The sequence below is a fragment of the Dromaius novaehollandiae genome, chromosome Z (assembly GCF_036370855.1).
Source record: "Dromaius novaehollandiae isolate bDroNov1 chromosome Z, bDroNov1.hap1, whole genome shotgun sequence".
Classification (NCBI taxonomy): Eukaryota; Metazoa; Chordata; class Aves; order Casuariiformes; family Dromaiidae; genus Dromaius; species Dromaius novaehollandiae.
This window is the reverse complement of record NC_088132.1, coordinates 54750890-54768987: the sequence shown is the minus strand read 5'-3', so window position 1 is coordinate 54768987 and position 18098 is coordinate 54750890. Positions and strand designations below refer to the sequence as shown.

Here is an 18098-nt window from a genome sequence, read left to right as displayed (position 1 = left end):
ATGTTGTACAAGGCAGGAAAATGACTTGTTGCTGGATCCCCAGCTGCTCAGACAGGGTCTTGTCTGGGCAAATACTGAGGTAGAATTCTGATGTGCGGGTGATGGCTGAGTAGGGTCTTCTCTAAATTTCAGTTTTGGGTTCACTGACTTCCCTGTACTTTGCGCTATTTCCTTTAAAAGCAATATAAACAATGTCTTTAGTTTAGGTATTGTCATATTTTACAAAATGAAAGGTAGATTTTCAACTTCATAGGGAATAACATTCGCTGTGGGACAGCTTCTGATGAAAAGAGTGGTAATGTGTGTATTGATTGCCCTGTCAACCATTTCTACATTATGTTCAGCTAATTCTAACAACACCTGTGAAAATCCAAGTGGAAAAGACTTGGACCTGTCTGTACCCTGCCAGCATGACTGATGTGTGTGGCACATGGGAAGCAGAAGCCTGGAATTGATATAGCTTTCCTGTTAAAGAGCTCAAGAGTTTCTTCTTTTTCCAAAACTCAGGCCTGCAGGGAGAGTAGCAGTGACCATTGCAAAGCTGCCTCTTTAGGGTAATGGCAGGCTCTGGAATAAACATTTTCCAGATAGGTGTATCTTTTGTAAGTGTATGAAGAGCTGACAACTCATTTTTCTTTCTTTTTGACAGGGCTGCCTTCCCCACCCCATCCCCGAAATGTCCATTCTTTCTCAGAATTCTTGGATGTAAATCCGTAGTGTTTGAAGGGAGTGTTCAGAGATGCGAATGTGCTGCCTAGGGAAGATTGGGCTGATCTGACAAGTGGTGTAAAGCTTGTCCCAAGAATCGGTTTATGTATGTCCCAGAATACATCCATGTATATATGGCCTGGAGCTGGAGGAGCCCACGCAGCCCTGGTGGATTGCGCATTGCAGGCCTCCTAGGGACAGTAACGGTTAAGTATTCTTCTTGCAGTGGAAAGAATTGTTTCATTGACTGTTGAGTTTGATAAGGGAGTACTCATTGCTGCAGCACAGCTCCAGCCTAGGACTATTGACATGGAGCTTTATGTATGGAGCGAGAGGGAGAAGAGGACTGGGAGGCAATTTTCATTTGAAAGCACTCAAATGTAGTATGTTTTAGATTTGTTCCCTAGCAGAGGTAAACTCTCCAAATCAGAAAAGACCTAAAGAGTTTTCAGTTTAAACTGGATTTTCAGAAACCAGAGACAGTTGAAAGCTATTGCTATTAGCACAGCAAAGCAATGTCAGAAGAGGGAAATGATAGAAGAATGGCTCGATCAATAGGAGACTGTGAAAGGAGATGGCTCAATTTTTATTGTTTTTTTTTCTTGGTATTCTAGCTACTGTGTTCATATTGTGAAATTAAGATACATGCAGCTCCTATTTATAATGACTTAGGGACGGTTTTATGCTTTGGATTTACTTGAATCACAGATTTAACCAGGTTAAATAAAAAGAAAAAGGGGAAAATTGCTTTAGCTGATTTTAATCCACTTTGAATTGGTTATGAGACTCTGTGCTTCTTGCACTGTGTCATACAATGATCGCATCTGTGGCTTGAGATGGATCTGCTTACACCTTTCCCTTGTAGTAAGTGCCCTAAAAGGCTTTTAAATACAGAAAGCCAGGATTTATTTGAATTGTGAAAAAACCCAAAATGCATCTTTTAAAACAGGGTAAGCTCAACAGCTAGGGAAGACAGAGGAGAAGCAAAGAGGTTTGTGAACAACTCTGCCATTGCCTTCTCCATTTTTAGTGAGTCCTGGCTTCTAGCCAGCTCAGTGACTTTCTGAGTGGCAGTAAATCCTGCAGCTTTCCCTCTGGTCCATGGGAAGTCCCTTCTCTCCCCCTGAGGCCTGTTTGTCTGCTCCCTCTCCTCTCTGCAGCCTTGTCTTCCTGAGCTGCAGGCCTTCAGCTCCGTGCTGTGCTGCTCTTGCTTGATGCAGCCTCGGGAACCTTTTTTCCACTGGGCTTGCTCAGAAGACCCTCAGGAGACGAGCTGTCTCTCCTCTCACACACACATTTAAGAATGAACCACAAACTCCGAACAAATGAGTAATGTAGATGGCATTCACTGCAGACATTGTTGCTGAAAAGAGACTCGTGAGCATAATGTGAACACTTTTTCATTTGTGTAAGGTTTCAGGCTATCCTGTTCAGTTTTGCCACGGGTTTTCAAAGTTGATGTTTTTTTTCCCTTTGTTGTTCTCCAGCAATACTTACAAAAGGATACTGGAAACTACGCCATACGTGAAGAGAGTTGAAAATTATTACTGTCTGACAAAAATGAGAGCTTGGTGTTTTTCCAGCACAGCTCTTCAGCCCTTCCCAAGTTAGAAGTTATTCAGCCCCATTAGAAATGCAACCTTTCCTGATGTATAATAAAGGAGAGGTTTTATATCAGGGCTCAAACAAAACCTGCCTGACTTACCACAGTTTAATGAGGTTCCATGCCTCAGCTAAGCTGCAGTTAACCAACCGTGAACTGCATGTGCACTCTTTGAATGTTTCAAGCATGAAGAAACATCTTAAATCCCAGTGAAAAAGGTGCAAGCCCAGGTATGTCACATCCGTGATGGACTAAGCGCAGGTAAGTGGTGGGTTACTGTGACTCAGCCGACAGCACATCTTGCTGTGCTGCCATAACTCCAGATGTGTGCTGGGACCCTTGGTAATAATTGCCCAAATGCTCTTTAATAGAGGAAGCTGAAAAGTTGAACATAAAGGATTTTTTTTCCCAGGCGGAAGAGGTCCAGGACAGTTTAATATCCCAACTCCTGTGCGAAGTTACACAAGTTATTTGATAACCATATGTGGTTAAGACCTCAGATTTGTGTACCATGTGAAAGATGAAACTTCCAGTAATATACTTTCCCCCCTACCACTAGGTCTGAGCATTAAAAACAACAATCAGAGCAAAAAATGTACTGCTGCCACCACTCCTCACAGCACCAACATTTTTCTTGGCTATCCTTCTCCTGAATAATGCTCATCTCCAATCCCGTTTATTTTGAGTACTTTAAAGCCACAAGGCGACATAAGCAAATGCCAAATGTACGAATATTAAGTCCCATACAAACTACTTTTACCAAATAGGGTCATTCTTTTTCCTCAGAAAGCTTCCCTCTCTTCTGTCTTCAGATTCATAGTAGATAATCAAACAGTCCAACAGCCAAAAAGTCTTGAAGAGTGAGGTGGACAGTAAGAAAGCAATTAGAGGTAGTACTATGTTTTATAAAACTCCACAGAGCTATTTTTACTAGCTATATTGCCTTTGGTCTTATAAAGTGCCAGGGTTGAGTGCTAGTGAAACCTACCGTGCATCTGTAACTGTGTGAATAATTTATCTGCAGTTTTCACAACAACGTTCACTATCAGCTTCATCTTCATGGATATTATGCCCCCATGGGGAATAAAAAACAACAACAAATCTTTAGATTCTACACTAGTTTTAGTATGTTCAGTGATTTATTTGCAGGCAAGGATATTGGAAGTGATGCTCTAAGATGCTCTTCAAGGTCTCAATTTTTCTGTAGTTCTAAATCTTCCATGTTTTTCCAGCAGCATAGCTTAAAAAAATCATATAATGAACATATATGTATAGATATATATATGTATTTTTTTTTGCCATGATGCTATCTTAGGAAGGAGGCTTTCCGAAAACCCAGGGAAAAAAGGCAAATGTCAATAAAACTGTAAGGCTGAAAGAAAGTAGTAAATAAATCTGTCATGATAAAGCAGGCTTCTTTTTCTCACCCCTCTCTGGTACCAAGTATTACAATACCTATAGTTGTAGTCACCTTTTTTTAACTGTCTTAAGAAAATTCTGTAGTATGTGCACACTAATCATAAAACTAGATGCATATTTTCTACAGGATCTAAGTTAATTTTTTATGTTTTTCTTCTTTCCCCTTTTAAGCAGTATGAAACAATTTTATCGTCTGAAAAGAATCCTGGATTCCTTCTGTTACCTGTTGAGCAGATCCAGCAAAGCAGCAGCAAACTATCATAGCATCCTTCTGCTGGAGAGTTCACCAGGGCATCACACACCAGAGACTAGGTGAGTACGAAGTTCTGTGTGTCTCCGCTTCTGGGGAGTTCAGTTCTGTTCTTAGGTCTATAGACCTTCCAGAGTTACCAACAAAACCTCTCCAAAAACAAAGAAAGAATTGATTCAGCTTCAAACCTTCCCAGAATAGGAGAGGGAAACCAGGCAGCCATTACTTGGAAAACTCCGTATTTCTCATGAGCTGACTGAAAACAGCTCCAGCTGTTGTGTTTGAAGCTTTTCCCCCCAATCTGTGGTCTCTCATAGACGTGGTAGAACAGGACATAACAGAGGACGTAACAGAGCATAACAGCTCATTAACTTCATGATGAATACTGGGGATTCTGACTACTGTATCCTTCCTTACCCATTCCTGTGTCTCATTCCTAAAAATACCATTTCTGAAGTGGAGGTGTTTGCAGTGCATTTGTCAGAATATGATCTCAATGAAGCAGGGACTAATTATTGAGTGACCTCAAAGTGTTGACACTTTCCTTCCATTCCCTCATGAGAGGCGCTAGATCTTAAGCGTGCAAAGTGCTGAATGTTTAGATCAGTACAAGATGTAAGAACATGTTAACTTTAAGCGCACAGGTGGTCTAGCTGACTTTGTCTGATGAATGCCAGAAAATGTCAGCCCTTATGGATGTGAGTGAGTAATTCAGAAGCCAGGCACATTTTTGAGTGTTCTCAGTAAAAATATTGCAAAAATACCATTTTGACAAAATTGGCTATTTTTTAATTAGAAAGAAATCTTTCAACCCACAGTCTTTTGGGAGACAAAAGCATGAAAATTGTCCTCTAAAAACTGGAATCTGATTGTCTTGGCAAGAGGGAAAAGACACCTTCTCAGAACTCTTGAGCAAGTCATTCTTGTACTTCTTTTTTGGTCCATAACTGTATGTTATTGTGGATACTAGAGCAGTAGCTAAGGTTTCAGAGACTAGGCAGCGCGGGAAAAAAGCTCTTGAACCAGATGCTTAGTGGGTGCAAAATCAAATGAACTGTTTGAAATCAATTAGAGGTCTGACTTGTCATTTAAAACCTAGACATGCCATGCCAGCTGTGTTCCTGCATTTCCTCTTTTCTCTAATCCAGCAATTGGAAAAGTCTGAAAAAATGTTTTCCTTCAGGAATTCTAACAGGCAGTGGGAAGATCCAGTACAATAGAAAGTTTTATCTAGGATTATCTAGTATCTAGGATTGAGTCCATAATTATAAAACATTGTAGAATTTAAAGTGCAAATTTTTGAGGCACAAACTATATACTTACACAGGTTTGTGCACAACTGATTCAGGGCTAGCAATATGGCAATGTATGTATGTATTTTTTCATTTTTGACAGGACAATATTTAATTTTTGTGTTTCCTGAAGACTAACTTAATCTCTCTGGGTGTTTGGAAAATAAGTTTGGAAATGGAAAAGAAAAATCAGTCTTTTTCTCTGGCTAAGTGGTGAAGTCTGGTGCCTTCTGTGTGATTCATTGCTGTGAACATTATTATTAAAACAAGCTTACTTAGGGATGTTGAAGAATAACAATGTTTTGCTTTAATTAGAGATTATCTCAAATATTGGGCCCAATTCCCTTCTCTTTCCACAGCAGCTACTTTAGGAGATTTATGATCAGAGAAGCCTTGTAAGGATTAACCTTCCAGTATCTTCTCTCCTGCCTGAATCACAGCTGCTTTTACCTTAAAACATCCCTTTTGTTCCTTGGCTATGTCTGTTCCTTTCTCTGCTTTTACTTTTTCTCGCTTGTTATGATGTCTGATACCAGAAGATACTTCTTGCAACAAAGCACAGCTGTCAGTTGTTAGCCTTCTCCAAGGTCACTAGTACCTGCATCTAATACAGTTGAAATAAACCAAGCAGTCTACCTCTGGAGTTATTTTCCCTGTATGACTGAATTTTTTAAAAATCACTTCATTGGGTAGATCTAGACGTCCTTCCCAAGAATGATCAGGTCGGCCATCAGAAGAGGGAGGAGAAGGATGTTGAGGGTATGTGAAAGATAAAGCTACTGCTACGAATTGGTGGCAGATTTCTGAAAGCGCGGCTAGTGTCTCTGCTCAGCAGTGTTCGAGGCCATGTAGAATGAGTTCATTCAGCAATAGCTTGGGAGGTACAGGAATAGCCTTAAGCGTGTGGGACACGTGGTGTTAGGTTAGCAGAGATATTTATGTTCCTGGAGGTTCGGTTAGGCGCTTACAGGGATTCACAAAAATGCCCAAACTGGGGCATTTGTGAATGTCGCGCCATTATGATAACTTGCATAAATCAAATGCTCTGCTTTTAGTGAAATTATGCCTGCTAGTAGCTAATGAGCTAATATTTAATGCTCAAAACCTATTCTGGATTACAGAGTCTTTAAGTGCCTTATAGAAAAGAAGTTTGTGTAGTACAATGTTACAGTATTGAATTATTTAAATAAAATGATTAGTACCATAGCTATGTTTACATCTTGCGCAGAAGAGATTTTGGTTGCAATTGTTATTTTGAAGAATAAAGATTTGCTTCAGACATGCTGTGCTTCAGCCTGTAACATGGATTATGTCTTTGGATGGTGAGATTATTTCTTGACCTAATCTTTAATGTTTACTATAGTTCATTTGGATAAGCCGAGCTTGGGTTTGTATGTAGTTCTTCATGTTGAAATCATTCCTTTCTTTCGCCAGGTATGTTTTTGATTAAAACCCAATTTTATTCTCGGTGTGTATTTCCTGTTTTCCACCTATCTTAATTCCCACATGTCACATAAGGACTCCCCTAATATGATGGATTTACAGAGAGACCTGTTAACATAGCAATAACCGCAGCTTCCCTCTCAGCTACTGCCTGTCAGCGCACACACTGAAGTGGTACAAGATGATTCAGGTCCTGCTACTTCTCTTTCTCCTTGTTACATCACACAGCAAGGCTTTTGCACAGGCACAGTTAAGATTCTGCAGTCTGCTGTGCATAAGCTGAGCTGGGAGCTGATGTCTGCTGTTTGCAGCTGGAAGTTAGTTATATGTGACCAGACAGAAGCAGAGAGACAGATATTTGAGAAGGCTATCGGCAGGAGAATGCAGTTTGAGTGAAGCTTTCTTCTTTCAGCAAGAATTCCTAATAAGGGAATTTACAGCCCTGCAAAAATCACAACAAATAAAGAGTAGTCATCAACAATAATAGTAAGGATAATAAAAATCAATTGTTGGATGGCAGAGGTCTCTGATTACTGTGCTATAGTTAGCATGAAGGAAGCTTTATTTATTATTTAATTCTCTTTCTTACCTTTTTTAATCCACTTGAATCATGTGGATTCAAATGCATGCCTTGTATGCCAATGTCTTTGGGTTCCAAATCCACTTTAGGAGAGAGTGAAAGAGAATTTGAGACAGTAAAAATCAGAATAATTCAGTGTAAAATACAGATAAGAGTGATATGGAAAGAAATACAAAGAGACAACAAGAAATCAATGAAATTCTGTGGTGGAGATCCATTAATTTAAACAAACCCATGCCAGTCTTAGTTTATAGGAATTTTGTCCCATCTCTCCCCTTCTACCACGTATTGAACACAGAGCTGTGATATCAGACTTTGGCATACCTTTCTTGTCATAAAATACCCAAATTCCTGTGTATGTGTTAGGCTACTCTGAGCGAGATTCTTGGGTGGTAGCTGGGATAGGTATCTGGACTTCTCTGCAATACTCTCAGCTGCCATCAGTCGACTCTAGATGACCTGGCTGCATGCTTCTAATATCCAACTGTTACAATAGGAAAAAAGACTTGCAGAAAAAAATGGGTCAGATTTGGAAATGATATGTATGAGCTCCCACAGTCCACCTTCTTTTGCACATTCAGCCCCAGAAAGTGTCATGCCTCTTGAGAGCAAATGTGACTGTGCTCTGAGGTGGAACCCAGCAGAAGCTGGGTCCTTAGTAATTCCATGGCAAAAGTATTGTTAGAAAAGATATGATGCCTATGTCACTTTGTTATTTTTTCCATTGGTTTTGACTTGGATAAATAGTTGAGTAGTCCATCTGAGTGGTGTCTGATTTTACCTAACACATAGCAAGCAGCATTTATTCATGTCTTGGAGAATGTATAATCGTGGACTACACCAAAGGAGAGGTGTTACTTGAAAATCTGTCATCCTCATCACTGCCATTCCCTCCTTTATACTTCTATCATTAATTATTAGATCATTGCTGGAGGAAAGCTGTTACAGATGCAGGTATCCTTAGCTAAGAGGATAAATCAGTCTTGTCACGAGGTAGAAGCAGTGAGTTGTTTCAGAATTCTTTTCTGCTCTGAGCCCGCGATGGCTGTGGGTTTCAGAAATGGCTGCTGTGAAAATAGCCTCTGTGCTATGGCTGAATGGAGCAATTTAGGCTGACCTAAGAAAACCGGATGTGGGGCAGTGTAACTTGTGTTTGAGCAGCTAAGCGGCAGGAACCAGATGGAAGAAGATTTCATCACCGCATTACTCTAGAGATAGCCTGAACGCATTCATCTGCAAAGGAAACAAAGTGAACAAACAACTTGATAATACCTCGTAGTTTAAAGATTGATTCTAGATGAATGACTTACTTGTTTGCAAGTATAAGTATGAGGCTGCTTCTCTTGCCTATGGTAAAAGTACAGAACGTATTTCTGCAAAGGGACTCTTCACTTGGTGTTATCCAGTATGTGCTTAGAGTTTAGAAAAATATTCTCCTCTGCAGCTTTGTTTCACTGTTATTAATTAGAACTAAATCCAAAGACATAATTTACAGTCAGCACATTGAATTTGGTTCTTTATCTTATTTCACAAGCAAACTTTGATTTTTCTGTTTGAATATATTTATTATTATATTTAAAGTATTTCAGTGAATGATTAATGCGAGCATGTACTAGCCCGTGGCCCCTCAGCTTGTTTGTTAGGGTGATTCATTTGCTGTTCATAATTTGCTGATGGTGCTCTGTAATTACCGCTAGCTCACCTGTTGTTCTTTTATATTCCATGTCTATATACTCCCCAGACACTCCCCAGACCGTAGCTGGTAAGTACAAGCTGGCCACGCAAACCTTTCTTTGATGGCTCTCTAACCCTATGACTAAACATGTACTCATACAGACATTCATGCAAGTCAGTTGAAGGGAGCTGCTCTGCTCAGAAAGTTCTGCATCACAAAGTTTTCTGTGAAAATGTTAATTGTTGTCAAGAGTTTGCTGGTTGACAGGCCAGGAAAGAGCTTTCAACTAAAGGTCATTTGCTGAACTCTCTGTCTTGGCTTGCTTGTAGGAAAGTAAAGCTGTCAGATACAGGAGGAATCCATTTGCTTTCTTTCAGAGGCGTAGTTTACACCCAATAGTGCTCATAATACCTTATTATCAGGTTTACCTTCTACCACGCTGATTGTGCTGGCTGGCGGCTCCTTTGCTTGAGAGTTTGCCTTTCTGCTAGCAGGGGTCAGTGCCCCAGCTGAGGCTACTGAGCCCATGCAAGACCTTGAGTTAAGAGCCCCTGCAAGAGAAATAATGGCCTCTGCTCTCTGAAAGTGGTCTGCCGCCTCAGTTCTCCAGAGGCTGGATTTTCTGCGATGGAGGACTTATAGCAAAGTCACTGTTTCCTCAGGTCTGCCTTTGGCAGTACGGGGGGGGGGGTCAGCTGATGAGGAGGTTTAAGCAAGGTCCTGGTTTTTGTTTGTCTCGCAGTTCTGTTGATGATGCTTTTTTGTATGTATTTTTTCTGTTTTATTTTGTAGAATAATATTTAAAATAAGCACATTTGAAAGCTCCCTAAATCAATTGCGCACCCACTGATAAAATTTTTATCATATTAACACAAATATCTCTGCTGTTAGCGAAGCTGGTGGTGGTTTAAAAATATTAGGCACACTGACCAACCTGCCCTCAGACCAACCGCCTCGGTAGCTCTGCTTGCATTGGTGAGCTTTCCTGTAAACCTTAACAGCTAATTAGAATGCATTAAAAATGACAGTGCCTGTTGATTGTAGGGCCGAGAACCAGAGATTATAGTGTCATACAACACCAAGCAATATGTGAGTCAGTCGGCCCCTTTGAACGTTCTTCACATCTGGCTGGCAGTGAATGGAGCCACTGTCAAAGTAGTTGCTGTTGTAGTACCTGGTTCCTTATATACTAATTACAAGCTCTGAAGGCAGGAGTTAGGAGAGTCTGGGGACTTGTGGCTGGAGTTCACATGGGCTGGCTAAACAAAGGATGCCCTGTTCCTCATTATGCTCCTACACTTAATTAGGAAGTGAGTTTGTTGATCACTGGCTGCGTTAAGAATCACTCATTTATAGCAGAGTACTTCATGATTTTTGTGAAAGTTTATTTAAATGACATCTTACACTTTGGCCATAAGGGACATGCCTTTATTTTATCTGAGTTTAAATACGGCTCTTGTAGTCACTCGGTCTGACAGAAAGGGAAACAGGAGCGTTTTGTTTCATAGGGCAAGCAGGGAGGAGAGGGGGAGGCACCAGGGGAAACATTTCATTGCAGGGCTCAGTTAATTGTTTTGGGATTGACACATTGCTGTGTGAGTCCTGGTAAATGATTTAGAGATTTGTGCCTTGAATTTAGAGGAGAAGGCTGCTGGTGATGGTGGTGCCATTCTGCTACCTTCCGGTGAGGAGTTCCAGGTCAGAACATTTTATTGGTCTGACAGCTTATCACGCTGAGCCTGGATGTGGAGATCTGCCAGGGCCGTGAGCTGGTGCGACGCTTTCCCTGCTGGCGCTGCCAGCTGTCTTGTCTGGAAGGTGGTACATGAGGTCCATGAGGCAGAGGTGGAGGCTGCCCGTGATCTGTTGGTACTCAGAGATGTTTTATCCTGTAAGAAGTAACTGTTGCAGCAGTCCTTTGAATGCATTTTGTGTTGGGAGTCGATTGCTTCTTCTCTATTACAAGGATGCCATTAAAATCCAGCACCACTGCAGGAGCTAGCAATTCTTCACTGCCAGTGGAGGTGAATGATAGATTGTTTTCCTTCCTCAGAAACAGAGTTCCTGGGTTCTGACGCGCAGTAGCAAGGGAATCACAAGAAAGCAGAATAGAGAAAAGCTTTAAGGAGAGAAGCTGAGACTGAGATGTAATGGAAAGAACAGAGCCCCATTTGATTTTTCCGGGGTAGCTCTAACTGGGATTAACCAGTCATTTCTAGAAATAAATTCACTGTGATCTTTGCTCAGATTCCATGCAATCATTATTACTTAATTATGGAGATTTACCCAGGCACGGCTGGTGCTATCCACCCTGATTCCCCAAGCATAAGATGCCTCTAATCTCAAAGCTATTATGTAAATTCTCCTAGCTGCGTGTCTGCGGGAAAATCAGCTAGCAGTTATGCAGGGAAGCCTATAGAATTTTGTCGGAAGTGTTGTTGTAAGGCAGCTTAGGTTTAGTGTATGTTAAATCGGTTCACTAGACTCAACAAGAAGGTTCAGGGACTGAAAGAAGGGAAAAATCCTATATTGGTAAAAGGAACTAATCTATCCCTCTCTTCTTCCTAAATTAAATTAAGTTAAATTAGATTTCTGTAGTGTTTTGTAAATTCCTTCTGACTTTTTACAGTCACCTGATGGCAAAGACTGTTTTAATCTCTTCTTTGAAATGTTTATATTGCTTCTCTCCTCCACCCAAAATAATAAAAAAGAACTGATAACAGCTTCAGACTCAGCTGAAGGCAGCTAATGGCTGATCCTGAGCTGCTGCTCACATAATATTTTCCAGATGAGAGAATGAAAGTTTGCCTTGCTTAGAGGAAAACATTCATTTCATCCGTAAGAAGTGCCCAGCCACTACCCAGAAATGCGAGTGGATTTCTTGTTGTTGCTGTTGTTCTTTTCAAAATGGTATCTAATTTTATATTGAGGTGAATGGAGGAAAAATGAGATTAAAAATGAAACCAATAATGTTAGTGCAGATGGTTAGCATAAAGGCTATTTTCAGGAATAAAACACTATGGTACTCATGCAAGGGTAGGTAGGTGATATGGTGTTTCATCTCATTCAAATGCACGAAGCATTTGCAGATTATCACAAGGAATTATGCATAACTAACAATCCACTAGGAAAAAAATAGTGGAGTGTATGATTATTTTGCAAATGTCTTGCTTCCAGAAAAATTAAGTTCAGCCTGGAGTCTATAAACATTTACACATGCATTTAACTTTATTAAATGGCAAACAGCTGTAACTTCCTCTACAGTTATCCACTGTTCTTCCTTTTGAAAGAGCTCTTTTGATCTCTAGGATGCATGGAGTTTAGATCTTCCTCAGGTCTGGTGCTGACCGGCTGAAGAGAGGAAATTCTCCCCTTTGATGAAAACAGTGCCAGAGGAGGGCTTGGTGCTCCAAACACACTTTGTGTGCTTCATTTAATAAAATGTCCCATTACTTCTACAGGACGTGTCCCCAGTAATAAGCAAACATGAAATATATAAAGCAATTAAAGAAAAAGAAGAGTCAAATAAAATCATGGAGGGATGTCAAGGCAAATCTTCTGTAGAATTTTACAGTCTTTATGAAGTAGATGTGTAGACATAGCAGAGGGCTTTTTTATGATGAATATTGACTCCCTTCAATTACTACAGTGTGCAATGTGCCACTGATTTCTGAGCTGATGCTCTCTTTCCTGAGATTCCCTACCTTCAGGATGTTTTAAATATTGGCCCACTTTAGCATGAACCCCTCCATAATTTTGCATTACCTCTCTACTGAATCAGGTGTGAGCTCAGCTACCAGTCAAACCAAGAGCCATTAAACTGTTAAGTAATCTAAAAGGCTCCTTAATAAGACTGGTCAAGTGCTGTTATTTATGAACTGATATTTATCTCTTCCTTAAAAATATGTTCCCCATGATCTATCAGAGGAGACAGAGTGTTGACTGACCTCTGAATAACTATCCAGTTCAAATCCTTACAGCTGTTCCCACAGTTCCCATATCTCTGTAATGTTTACTTAACTCAGTCGTCAGCTGAAACGTGGGACTACTGTGACTTGGCTTGAGTCTTCAGTCAACTCTGAATGCCATTGAGAACACCAGCTGCCTGCATTATTGGCTTCTTCTGACAAATGACTTTTCTTTCTTGCTCTTCCTAGTTCTGGGCTGATTCGTAGACAGTCCATTTAAAGCATCTCTTTACATATACAGTGTTGAAGATGCTCTTAAATTGGCACTACTGCCAAGAAAAGTACACCTGGAACCAAGGTCTCAATCACAAATGCATTTGTGTTTCAATTCTTTCGGTATTTAATTTAAAAATAGCTTTTTTATACAATTCCTTTTTAACTGGAAGACTATATTCCTTGGCTTCCCATAATATAGTTCAGTCTCTTCTATCTGTCTCTAGATAGGACCTTGAAGCAGTCCTAGGTGAGTTTTACCTCTCTGTCTCGGTGGAAATGACTTGCTTGCATTCTACTATGAAACAAAATCCAATGTCTAAAGCTTTATTTTTCCATGATATTCCTGTTCTTCAAGTACTGCCCAGTTACCAAAGACAGTTTAATACTGCTGTGATAGTTCTCTACATGTTTTTTGATCAATGGTTCTATGACTCTCATTTCTGAGAACAAAAGCTATAGCATGCAAGACCAGGCAGCACCATTACTCACGTTTCTCTTACTTACCCTTTAAACATGTATGTTATGTTTGGGCCCACCTTGATTGTTGTTCTTCATTTCTAATTCTGGATTTGGCAGAAGGCTCTGCAAAAAAAGTTGGAGTTAAAATCCTATGTCACAACAGCAGAGTTTCTATCATTTGAGGACCTTCACTGTTTTCTTCCTCACATTTTTGGACAATGGTCTTATGCATTCTTATTGCACATGTGCTTCGGTTAATTCTTCCTGACATACTTAACGTGGATGTTGTCTCCACAGAGCAAATCTCAACATCATCCATGGAATACAGCCTTCCTTCTGCTGGAGAATGATCTAAAATTGTGTTTCCCTGCAAACAGGATAGAAAACAGCAAGATTTCTGAAATGGTTCAGAATATAAACTAAGGGTGACTTCTAATGGATGAACCTGGGACTTGAGCCTTCAGTGAAAAGTAGTTTCACCAGAGAAGCTTTGCCTTTCCGTCTGTTCCTTGGATTTAGATTTCTAATGTTTCATTGTGTTAGTATCAACATACAGCGCTACGTCTGGTGTAGGCATTAAAATGTCTGGGTGTGCAGGTTCCATAATCCTACAGTTGGCTTCATCTTTCATAGGCTGACTGTAATACTTGGTTTGCTATATTTTTATTGTTACCACTGTAATTGTATTGCAAAGGCTCTTACTCCAGTTCTGGCTTGTTAAATAAATAGAACATATCCTTGCGTCTGATGCCTCTGTGTCTGGAAGGGATTTAAACTTCTCCCTTTGTCTGAACGTTTTGGCCGGGCTAAAATTTTCTCTTGAAAGGTTCTGCAAGTTTTAGGGTATGTGTGTATTGTAAGGAGTTTGTTTAGTTAAGTTGTGAGTTATTACAGTTTTGTGATTGGGGTGTAGGGAGTCATGGAGGCCAGATGCATTTTAGACACTCAAGAGTACAAATAGCCCAGGAATATGTGTCTCGATTGATGTAGCTGCTGCTACAGCTCTCATGTGGTCTAACTATCCATTGTTTTATGTTCTGGAGCGTGGTGTGGGTTTTATAGACTGTATCATCCCACTGTGGCACCTAGTAAAAGCTCAAGAAGCAGTAAAAAGAAAGAGAGCTGTTTGAACACTGCAAAATAATACTAAAGAATATTAATCTAAATACTCACTTGCTGTATCATTCAGCCATGCTCTGGCCTGCTTATTTTTCACCATTAGCCAGAATTCATCTGGAAAGACTTTTTATATATATGAATATATGGGAAGGGTTCATTCTTCATATAAATGCTAATATTCATACATATACAAGGCAGTTTTTCTGTGAAACTTGCTTTTGGTAAATGCCTTAAAACTATTCTAACTTGCCACTCTCACCTCTCAGTCAGAGGAAGCAGAAAAGTGAACTCAGTCATGAAGTCTGATTGGGAAAATATCAGCAAGCCCACCTCCTGTCTAAACAATATTTAAACTCTTCCCACTGATTTTAGTCTAAACTGATTTTAACACCCTCATGAGATGGAGTTGATACAGCATCCTTAGGCAAACTATGTTAGTGATTAACAAACTATATATTAGAAAGCACTTCCTAGTGTCTAGCCTGCGTTTTTCTTGCTGGGGTATAGCTTCTTTTCCTGTGTGTAAGGGACAGGGATAAGGGTCAGAGGTAACAATTAATTGCCTTTTTATGGTAAGCTTGTACATTATTGAAGACTTTTATCCTGTTTTCTGTGGTCTTCTCTAAGCAGCGTTAGTTCTCCCAGCCTTTTCAATAGGCTGTGCTCTATATATACCACAGCATTCTTGTTGCTGTGCTCTGCATTCTTGCTGGTTAGTTGACACCCTTCTCAAAGTGTTGTGCATAAAAATGGACACAATGCTTCATCTGAATCCTTATCAAGGCAGAGCGGGTTTGGGGAATTACTTCATGTGTCTCGTCTTTAGCAATCTGTTTATACATCCCTTGGTGGTGTTCTTTACCCAGCAGCGTGGCACTGTTGACTCATGTTCAGCTGGGGTCGGGGATAATCCCAGTTCCTGTCTGCATAACTGATCTCCAGCCAGTCATGCCCTATCTTCTGTTTATACAGTTGATTATTTTTTATCAAACTGTGATACTTGATTGTTTCTTTACATTATCTTCTACTTATTTCAGACAGTTGTCCAGGTTGCAGAGATCTTCTAAAATTTAAGCGCTGTCCTACAAACTGGTCCATTTACAGTCTGATGTAATCTGCAAATGTGACTGAGATAACCTTTCCCACTGTTTAGCACACAGATGATGACATCAAATACTGCCAAATCCCACACAGACTGTTGGCCCCTTTATAGATGATTGTGCGCAGGTTTGTTCATGAGCTGTAAAGCATTTGTAATATTTGAAATGAAAAATACATACAGCAGATATGTACGCCATATATGTATATATGTTCAGCTTATCAGTAAAATTTGTTTATCAGACTGCTCCTTCTCCAAAACATCTACATATGTTTTACTTCCCTTTCATCTGTTCCTGTTTTGCTGCCTCAATGTGGAGTAGCATTTTTTTCCTCTGCATGTTTGGTAGTACTGTAAAGAGAACAGGGCACTTTTTTCCTTAGCTTTTTGGGCTGAATGGACTGTAAATTGTTACTATAGAGAGGGTGAAGAAAGTTTCAAACTTCCTAAAATAAGAGGGAACTGCACAGACTGCAGATAGGTCATTCTTCAACAGAGGAGATATTGTATGTTATAGTAAATGATTATTTACTGAGTTTCAGTTCTTTCTGAGCTCCCAGTTAAGACTGAAAACTCAGTAGCTCCATTTGCCTTCCAGCCTGCTTTTTCCTGGTGGGAGCCTGATGAACTAGAACTTTACAGGATCCATCTCACAGAATGTGTGCTCAGGAAAAGGGAAACACCAGAGGTTTCTAGAGGACAGCTGCACTAATAATCTAATCTGTGTATAAATACACGCTGAGCCAGTTCAAGGAGTCTCAGCACCACATGCAAAACTGAACTTTTCTGACCTAAGGCTGTGAAGCTGGGGGCTAGCAAAGGCCACAGGGAGAGCAGGGGAACGGACCACGCTGGAGCGGGAACGGAGTACTACGCTCCGCAGAGGCAAGCTTGCTACTTTTGCAGCTGCAGCGAGTGGGCTGGCTGCTGCTAACTGAGCTCCCCTGTTGTCCACCAGAGCACTTTGTCCACATGGTCAGCCCTTCCCTTGGTGGCAGGAGCCAGCATGTGGCTCAGGTCCTGGAAGCAGCAGGAACATGAGCATTTTGCAACAGGCTGCCCTAGGCTTGCTTCACTTAAACTTCAGAGTTAGCCTTGAGCACACACTGAGGACATGGTGTGAAATGAAGTGTTCTTTAATCCAAAGTTAAGATGAAATTGCATGAAAGTTCGTAATATTTTGACTGGTTACAGTTTAGAGGCTGGTCTGTGTTATTAAGAGTACTTCTATTATTATCTGAGGTTCATACTTCCACATTTGTGTTGTTTCCTTTATTATATCTCCTGTCATAGTGATGTGAGCTGTGAAAAGAGTGTTCACTTTGTTTGAGTTTCCCTAGGTTTTGTTGGCTTGGCTGAAATGAGCTTGTCTGGACTTGGCCAAGCTCTCTTGCACATAGATATTTTTAATGTGATTAGCCCTGTGGGTAACTGTTGTGAAAACAAACACATGGAATATTCAAGACACAACTGAAGACATTTGCTATCCTCAGAGGGTTGTGGGAATGCAAAGACTTAGTGAAGAAAACTGTTAATTCTTCATTCAAAATACCGGGTCCCTTTCAAATAGAAAGGGCTCAGATGATCAGTATAGGTATTACCTTTCTATATGTTCTGCAAAGTTTTAATAGATGCCTGACTTTCAGTAAGTGTACCAGTAATTTCTGGATATGCCCTATTTGATTCTTACTATGAGAAAATGGCCAGGCTATAATCATGCCCATATTACCTAAAAAATTATAGTAATAATATGCTTTCTTAGATTAAATCTGGGTTTGGAATGATGAGGAGGATATGAAGCCATTACCTTCTATTACATAAAGAACCGGCCTAAGAAAGGAAGGATACTTTGAGGCGTTATGAAAAAGCTGCTACCTTACAAGAAATCATGCATCATCTTAATATAGCTACTGGGCAGACACATAGTAAGGTGTATGCTTTTTGGAGACCTTATTTAATAGCTTTCAGTGATTTCCTTCTCAGGCAGAACTTGCCATAATGATGAGGGCTACTCAGTTACTGGAATTACTCCAGATTTGACATGTGTGAGAGAGAATAATTTTGAACCAGTCTGTAAGCCAATGGACAACTTCATTCCTTGTGAAGATTGTGTGGCCTTATCATCAAACTTGTAATTGAAAACACTCTAATGAGATAAGTGAAATTCACTTTAATATAGATCTGCAATCATTTAGCAAGTTCTCAAGGACTAGCAGTGATCAGCAGACAACAGTTTGGAAATGACTGTCTTAATTTGTTTACTGGAT

The 18098-nt window shown here is 40.2% G+C and overlaps 1 long non-coding RNA gene across 1 annotated transcript in view; it reads left to right on the top strand.

The window, feature by feature from the left end:
* Positions 1–724: 724 nt before the first annotated feature.
* The window catches only part of LOC112983652 (uncharacterized), a 197630-nt gene continuing 180256 nt past the window's right edge, over positions 725–18098 (top strand). Inside the window, exons 1-2 of the long non-coding RNA XR_010386263.1 lie at positions 725–3201; positions 3902–4042. This is a non-coding gene — a long non-coding RNA (uncharacterized LOC112983652). The remainder of the gene's footprint in view (positions 3202–3901; positions 4043–18098) is intronic.